We start from the raw sequence: 9,818 nt of genomic DNA, 5'->3' as shown, positions 1-9,818 counted from the left end.
CTACTGGGAGATAGTTGAGCACCTAGGTATGCATTTAAACAAAGGATAACAAGAGAATGAAGCAAATTAGATAATAGAATTGGAAATGTGTTTAAAATCATATGCTCTAACTATAGACATATTGGGTTTCACGTCTATTTAATGCCTGTTGTGTGTCAGGACTTCACTGGAGCCATTATATATAAAATACACATGTCTGGTTTCTGACTGTCTGGGAGAAGCTTGGTCTTGGGACTGAATACTGGTCATCATCTCAGTGCTAATCCAGCAGCAATCAGCTCATAGTTTATCAGCAGGAAGACTGCATGCCCAGACCACTTGGTAACAAGCTTGTGTGTCTCTTGCTTTATCAGCAGGAAGACTGCATGACATGACCACTTGGTAACAAGCTTGTGTGTCTCTTGCTTTATCAGCAGGAAGACTGCATGACATGGCCACTTGGTAACAAGCTTGTGTGTCTCTTGCTTTATCATCAGGAAGACTGCATGACATGGCCACTTGGTAACAAGCTTGTGTGTCTCTTGCTTTGTCAGCAGGAAGACTGCATGACATGGCCACTTGGTAACAAGCTTGTGTGTCTCTTGCTTTATCAGCAGGAAGACTGCATGACATGGCCACTTGGTAACAAGCTTGTGTGTCTCTTGGTTTATCAGCAGGAAGACTGCATGCTTAGGCCACTCAGTAGCAAGCTTGTGTGTCTCTTGGCTTATCAGCAGGGAGACTGACTACCCAGGCAACTCAGTAGTAAGCTTATGTGTCAATTCGGTTATCATCAGGAAGACTGCATTTCCAGGACACTTGTTAACAAACTTGTGTGTCTCTTGGTTTATCAGCAGGAAGACTGCATGCCTAAGTCACTTGGTAACAAGCTTGTGTATCTCTTGGTTTATCATCAACAAGACTGCATGCCCATGCCTATTGTTAACAAGCTTGTGTGTCTCTTGATTTATCAGCAGGAAGACTGCATGCCCAGGCCACTCAGTAGCAAGCTTGTGTGTCTCTTGTTTTATCAGCAGGAAGACTGCATGCCCAGGCCACTTGTTAACAAGCTTATGTGTCTCTTCGCCTGAGAACAGCAGACCTATGTATCCTGGCCTCTCAGCGTCAAGGATGTATCTCCTGACCTCTCTGCAACAAGCCTGTCTACCCTCTCCATAACATGCCTGGGGTTTCTGTCCTCTCTGCAGGAAATGGGGCCTCTGGTTCTTTTTGCAGCAACAGGAGTTTCCTGGACAATCAGCAACAAGTAATGTCTTCAGATCTATGAGCAATTAACCCGGGTCTTCAACAAAATCCGCTATTGTATGCTCCCATCTGTATGCCTGTTTCTGGTCTCTCATTCATAAATGTATCCCAAAAAGGTAAGTTGTTCTAAGTAACCTTTTTTGGAAGCCTGTCCACTAGCCTCTACTTAAGCAACGCTTGGATTTATTTTGTTTCCTACTTTAGAACTATTAGTCTGTTTTCAGTTATACCTTATCATTACTTCCTGCTGTTATCCTACCTAGGTTTTTATTCAAAACTATTTCTTTCTGGGATTGGATTTCAAATGCAGATTTGTTTTAACTTATCTGATTGCTATTGACCTTAAATTTCTACCAAACCAGTGTTATGTCAGAGTTAGTCACTGTTATCACCAGCACAAACTGTCTCATTTGTACCCAATGTAAAAATTATCTTCCACATTTTTTTAAATTTACAATCAGCTAGATTACGAGTTTTGAGCGCTATAGGGAAATTAACAAACGCAACAAAAGTTGGGTTATTTAATTCCCTATAGCGCTGCCATTACAAGTTTTTGAAAAACACGGCTTGCGCGTGCGATATGGAGATTTTAAGCTCCATACCGCACCCAAAACAAGCGCTGTGTTTGACGTGCTCGTGCACACTTTCCCCATTGACATTAATGGGGAGAGCCGGCAACAAAAAAAAGTCTAACACCTTCTCTGTAACGCAGCCCCATTGATGTCTATGGGGAAAAAGAAAACAGTTTAAACCTAACACCCTAAGATAAACCCAGAGTCTAAATACCCCTAATCTGCTGCCCCTGACATCGCCAGTGTCTGTCTACAGTTATTAACCCCTAATCTGCCGCTCCCGATATCGCCGCCACCTAAATAAAATTATTAACCCTTAATCTGCCGCTCCCGATTTTGCCACCACTATAATAAAGTTATTAACCCCTATTTCACCGCACCCCAACATCGCTGCAACTATATTAAAGTTATTAACCCCTATTCCGCAGCTCCCCAACATCGCTGCAACTAAATAAAGTTATTAACCCCTAAACCTCTGGCCTCCCACATCACGACCACTAAATAAACCTTTTAACCCCTAAACAGCCAGCCCCCAACATCGCAACAACTTAAATTAAACTATATTACCCCCTAAACCTAACCCTAACGTAATCCTAACCCTAGCCCTAAACCTAACCCTAACCCTAACACCCCCTAACTTTAACATAGTGAAATTAGATCTAAATTAAATTTACAATTATTAACTAAATAATTCCTATTTAAAACTAAATACATACTTACCTCTGAAATAAAACATAAGCTAGCTACAATATAACTAATAGTTATATTGCAGCTAGCTTAGGTTTTATTTTTATTTCACAGGTAAGTTTGTATTTATTTTAATTAGGTAGACTAGTTAGTAAATAGTTATCAACTATTTAATAACTACTTAATTAAAATAAATACAAACTTATTTGTGAAATAAAACCTAACTACCTTACACTAAAACCTACCATTAAAAAAATAAAAAAACTACCATTACAAAAAATGAAATTATCCCCAAAAAATAAAGATTATTCATATTCTAATACCCTTTTTAAAAAAAAAAACAAACACCCCAAAATAAAAAAGACTAATCTAGAATAAACTACCAAGGGCCCTTAAAAGAGCCAATAGGATTTAAGCAGCTCTCATTCTATTGGCTAATTCAAATTAGCCAATGGAATGAGAGCTGCTTAAATCCTATTGGCTGATTTGAATAGCCAATAGGATTTTAGCAGCCCTAATTCCTATTGGCTGATTCAAATTTTTCAGCCAATAGGAATGCAAGGGACGCCATCTTGAATCGCCTACCTTGCATTAAAGATTCAGTGTACTGCGGTGACCGTATGAAGAGGATGCTCTGCGCCGGATGTCTTCAGGATGGACCCGCTCCGCGCCGCCGGAATCAAGATAGAAGATGCCGCCTGGATGAAGATTGAAGAGGCCGTCTGGATTAAGACTTCTCGCCGCTTGGATCAGGACTTCGCCGCCGGGATAAAGATTGAAGAGGCCGCCTGGATGAAGACTTCTCGCTGCCTGGATGAGGACATCAACGCCGGTATGAAGATCGTCAGGGGGTTAGTGTTAGGATTTTTAAGGGTTTTTTGGGTGTTTTTTTTTTTTTTGTTTAGGGTCTGGGCAGTAAAAGAGCTAAATACCCATACAAATGCCCTTTTCAGGGCAATGGGTAGCTTAGGTTTTTTTAGATTTAGGTTTTTTAATTTAGTTTATTGCGATGTGGGGGGCTTTCGGTTTAGGAGTTAATAGTTTTATTTAATATATTTTGTCAGTATATGGCCGGGTTATAACACAATATATTTAATAATTATCCTTTAAAATAAACCCTCAATCAATATGCATATACTAAGACAATAAAATTAATATAAATTCCTGAATTCTTTTTTATTAGTTAATATCTATAAACACATTGAAATATATTTTTAGGAACAAGAATATGAATCAATACTATACACGTTTAAAACTATTTTAATAATGCTATACTCTTTACAAAGCAAACCAAATTGGAACTTATAACTGTTATTCACAATTGAATTTCATTCAATTAACACAATGAGATTCCAAGATATTAGCCACTTAACATTCAGACTGGTACAATGTCTAATTAGGACACTAAAAGTACATATATTCTTAATATAAACAGTCACTTTAAATGCCCATTTATCTAAGCTGAAATAAATTCTTAGCTACTTAGAATTAAAACCAATTCTGAGTTCTAAATCTATATTTGCAAAGATAAATTACTTAGCATACAAAAGACAAACTTAACACTATACAGGACTATGAAACACAAGTTTTCAAATACTGAATGCTCCTTTAAATCTATTACCTATATTTAGTAACTTTTTTATACTTTACAAAAATGACCAAAATCGATAATGCAATTTTCAGAAAACTTCTTGTTTCATCTCAGAAGACAAATAAGTATATTTTGCAATCAATGAGAAAAGGTAGCTAGCCTTGCTTGTAATACTTGTATTTCAAATGCCCAGTAACCAGTTACAAGTTAGCTCAGCAGCATCTCTCCTTCTTTCTCTTGCATTACTTATATATGTTTTCAATCATTTATGAATCCATGTGGGAGGCCCTTGCGGAAACTGATCAGGGATTGGACATCTGGGAAGTCTTATCGGATTGGCCATGGGAAATTTCATTTTTAACAGCCAAAAGCCTTCTGGCTGTAATACTGGATTTTGGCCATCAGGGGCAGCATGACAAACAAACAGATTCATTTAACCATTCCTAGACAGTAAAAACATTTCTTTAAAATTGTTCATATAAAATGCCATAATTTCTTTATATTACTAAATTACATGTTCAAATGTACTGTATTATGTCACACTATTTATTCTGATTATTTTAATATGAAACATCAGTATTATTTCTGATATCATATTACATCAAAGTAATTTATACTGCTAACTATTCCAAAATTAATATCAATTAAACTCCTGATATATATATTCATACAAATACAGCATGTTTCACATTCAGTACACCCCCATTGGGACAACCACACGTGTACTCGCTATATGCCATGTGCTTTTGCTTAGTGAGTCTTCCTCCTGTCATTTTCACTAGATTTCTGGAAAACAGAAAAAATGTTTATCTTTAATTCAATGGTTCAGTATTTGTATATATCAATGTATTTATTTTTCAACACAGCGAATATTTATTTAATATATTATGTCCCAGCTCAATATATCTATACATATATGTGTTATTTGAATTATTTCAAACACAAATTAAAAACTGGCATCATTCCTTTTTGCAAGATTTATTTATTTTTATTTATGCCATACAGAGACTTTAAATTCCAATTTGTCTGGAGTCTTCATATGGGAAACTCCACAGGGGATCATTTAAATTGTGGTTGTTAAAAACTACAATTCCTTGAATATGTTTGTATTTTCAAACATACTCACAGACGGATCGGCTCCTCAACTTGGCAGGAAACCCATATATGGGCATGTACTTTTGAGGCTCCATCATGCTAATTTCCATTTCCTTGAAATTGTGAGCATCTCATTAGGCTTTAAATGAAAAGTTTTAGACATTTATGTCTCTATTCACTGTACAGGGTAAAGAATATTTTGAAGTGACTTTTATGATTCATCCTGTGTAATCAAAACAGTGGGGCTATATTTCACACAGTGTCATTTGAAGTTTTTAGAAATTAAATTAATTATTTGATGTACACAGCCACATCACCACTAAATAATAATAAGTATACCTGTGTATATCATCTAATAATATTTCAAATACCTTGACAATTTTATTGTGAGGGAGCTTTCGGTTTAGGGGTTAATAAGTTTATTATATTGCTGACGATGTCGGAGAGAGGCGGAATAGGGGTTAATAATTTTTTGAGTGGCGGCGATGTCGGGAGCGGCAGATTAGGGGTTAAAAACTTTAATATAGTGTTTGCGATGCTGGAGTGCCTCGGTATAGGGGTTAATAGGTAGTTTATGGGTGTTAGTGTACTTTTTAACACTTTAGTTATGAGTTTTATTTTACAGCTTTGTAGCGTAAAACGCATAACTACTAACTTTAGATTGCGTTACGGATCCTGTCATTTTAGGCTGTATTGCTCGCTTTTTAGCCAGAATGCAAAACTCGTAATACCAGCGCTATGAGAATCCCATTAAAAACATAATTTTTAGGAGTGCGGTACTGACGTTCCGTTACAGGCTAAAAGGCTTGCGGTACACCTATACCGACAAGACTTGTAATGGCTGCAGTGCTGTTTTAACGCTGAAAATGCCATATTTTCAGCGTTAAAAAACGAACTCACAAACTTGTAATCTAGCTGAATGACATTCTTGTAACAGGCTAGAGATCTCGTCCAACTTTTACAGATCAATTTGCAGTTATTATTTTATTAGTTTATTTATTTTTTTACAACAAACTGTTAAAAGACTTTACTTACTTAAAATCAGAAACACACACACACATATATATATATATATATATATATATATATATATGTATACACACACACACACACACACAGTATATGTGTTTTTATATATACATATGTCACTGAAAGTGTCTATGCAAATAAGCCCCAAGGTTCCCATAACATAAAATAAAAGAAACATGCTGAAAGTCAATGCCTCCCTGGAATATGCCACAGGCTGCTTGTGTCGGGTGCAATCTTCATGGATTGTATTATGAACATTTGTGCAGCTGTTGGAGTCTTTCAGCCTCAGTTATATTTGTGTGTCGTGCTTCTGCTGAATCTGATCTGATTACCAATTACTGTTCAGTATCTTTAACTATAGGCTGGGCTGGAAATTTGCTCTAGCCTCGGACTAGCAAAAAAACAAAAATGCGCAGAACAAGAAATAAGGGATAGTTTCACCTTATTGTTTCCTAATATTTTTCACATCTCTTAGCAAGTTTGTTTTAATCTTCCTTTCAATGTAGATTCTAAACAAAGCAGTGAAGTTTATAATTACTATTCCAATGGAAAGTATAATTTAACACTCTCACAAATAAATGTGAACATATCCCAATAAAGGGATATATAAAAGAGCGCTGATATTTAAAATATAAAAAGGCAATATTCAATATAAAACCAGGTGATACACTTAAAGTGTAGTAGATCAAATCTACTGTATTAGTCCTGTTTATTGTCCATAAACTGGTGGTAAATTGAAGGGATAAAGGTATCCTCCTGTTACGTGAGTAGGGCTGCTCCTCTTGATCCCAGAGAGTGTGGAACAACTGTTAAAATAGAAAGTAGAAAGAGGGCGCCACAATATCGTGATACCGTCTGGATATGTAGGTATAGATATAAGTAAGTATTATGCTTACCAGATGGTGTGACATTGTGCTGTGACCAGTGCAAGAAAGCAGGCTAGCACTTATCAGTGGCTAGTACACTGTGGAAGCCAAGCTCCAAAGGCACTTGTCCTAGTTGAAACTCTGTGTATGTCTCCTGTTGGCTGGACTTCAAGTGCTGCAGAGGTTTAATCTTTTGTGTGTTGTTCAGTTGGTATTGATAAACCACAACACAGACAACTTGAAATAAAATGGCTTTTAATACTTATGACACGTTTCTCAACCTCGAACAGGTTGTTTCATCAGATAAAAAAGTGAAACTTTCACTTTTTTATCTGATGAAACAACCTGTTATAAGGGGCTAAGGTGAGCAGGTGTGGGGTGTTAAAAAAAAAAAAGGCCTTTTCATGGTCTATGAAGACTGTCACCTAGATTACGAGTTTTGCGTTGTGGCTTTTAACGTTGAAAAAAATGGCAATTTTAGCGTAAAAGCAGTAACACACTATAGGGAGTCGTGTCGGTATAGCTATAGTAACGCAACGTCAATCCTACACTCAAAAAATGACGTTTTTGCGTGGGATTTCCATAGCGCCGGTATTACAGGTTGTGCGGTGAGGCTAAAATTCTTGCGTTACAGCCTATACCGACACGATCCATACCGCCATCTGAGAGCAGTAGTTATGGATTTTGTGTAACAAAAATGTAGCACAAAACTCATAACTAAAGTGTTACAAAGTACACTAACACCCATAAACTACCTATTGAACCCCTAATCCGCCACCCTCCTGCATCGCAAACACTATATTAAAACTATTAACCCCTAATCTGCCTCCCACACACATCGCCAACACTATTTAAATATATTAACCCCTATTGCGCCACATCACCGCCACTATAATAAAGTTATTAACTCCTATTCTGCTACTTCCCGACGTCGCCACCACTAAAGTTATTAACAGCCAATCATCCGGCCTCCACATCTCCACGACTAAATAAACCTATTAACCCCTAAACCGCTGGCACCCACATAGCAAAACACTAAATTAAACTATTAACCCCTAAACCTAACACCCCCCTAATTTTAAATTAAAATTACAATATAATTCTATTTAAATAAATATAAACTTACCTGTGAAATAAAAATAAACCTAACATTAAACTATAAATTAACCTAACATAACTATTCTAATAAAATAAAAATACTACCAATTAAAATATCTAAATTACAAATTTAAAAAAACCTAAGACTATGAAAAAATGAAAAAAATTAAATTACAACTAAACAAAAACAAATCCTACAAAATATTTAAAAAATCTGTTTACCAAAAATAATAAACACTAAAATCAAGAAAAATAAAAAACACTAAGATTACAAAAAATAAACAAAATTATCAAAAATAAAAACAATTACAGCTAATCTAATAGCCCTATAAAAATACCCCCCCCCAAAATAAAAACACCCCATAGCCTACAATAAACTACCAATAGCCCTTAAAAGTGCCTTTTGAAGGGCATTGCCCTAAAGAAATCAGCTGTTTTACCTGTAAAAAATACAAAGTAAAAACAGTAAAACCCACCAACCCCTCAAAATAAAAATCCTAACTCTAAAAAAAAACCTAAGCTACCCATTGCCCCATATGGGGCATTTGTATGGGCATTGCCCTTAAAATGACATCTAGCTCTTTTGCATTGCCCATTAAAGAGCATTTAGCTTTTTTTCAAAGCCAAAAGCCCTAATCTAAAAAAATATAACCCACCTAAAAATGTTTTTAAAAAAACTAACACTAATCTCAGAAGATCTACTCACGGTTTCTGAAGTCCGGACATCCATCTCCATCCAGGCGGTGAGGTCTTCATCCAGACGGCGAGGTCTTCATCCATCCCAGGGGCGTTTTCTATCTTCATCCCGGCAGCGCAGAGCGGAGCTATCCTGGAAGTCGATGCCATCCTGCGCAGAGCGTCCTCTTTATACGGTTCCGCAGTACACTAAAGTTGAATGCAAGGTAGCCGTTTCAAAATGGCATACCTTGCATTCCTATTGACTGATTTGATTCTTCAAATTTAAATCAGCCAATAGGATGAGAGCTTCTGAAATCCTATTGGCTGTTTTGAACAGCCAATAGGATAAGAGCTACTGAAATCCTATTGGCTTATTTTGAACAGCCAATAGGATTTTAGAAGCTCTCATCCTATTGGCTGATTTGAATTTGATGAATCAAATCAGCCAATAGGAATGCAAGGTACTCCATTTTTAAACGGCTACCTTGCATTCAACTTCAGTGTACGGCAGCGACCGTATGAAGAGGACGCTCCTCGCAGAATAGCATCGCTTCTAGGATGGTTCCGCTCCGCCGGGATGGATAAAGACCTCGCTGCCTGGATGAAGTCGATCTTCTAAGGTTAGTGTTAGGTTTTTTTTTTTTTTTTTTTTTTAAGATTAGGGCTTTGGGCTTTGAAAAAGAGCTGAATGTTCTTATAAGGGCAATGCCCTTACAAATGCCCCTTTAGGGGCAATGGGTAGCTTAGGTTTTTTTTTAGAGTTAGGTTTTATATTTTGGGGCGTTGGTTAAGTGGTGGGTTTTACTGTTGGGGGGACTTTGTATTTTTTTACAGGTAAAAGAGCCGATTTATTTAGGGCAATGCCCTACAAAATGCCCTTTTAAGGGCTATTAGTAGTTTATTGTAAGCTAGGGGGTGTTTTTATTTTGGGGGGCTTTTTTATTTTTATAGGGCTAT

The sequence above is a fragment of the Bombina bombina genome, chromosome 2 (assembly GCF_027579735.1).
Source record: "Bombina bombina isolate aBomBom1 chromosome 2, aBomBom1.pri, whole genome shotgun sequence".
NCBI lineage: Eukaryota > Metazoa > Chordata > Amphibia > Anura > Bombinatoridae > Bombina > Bombina bombina.
The sequence above is the reverse complement of the archived record's forward strand: the minus strand, read 5'-3'. Positions refer to the sequence as shown.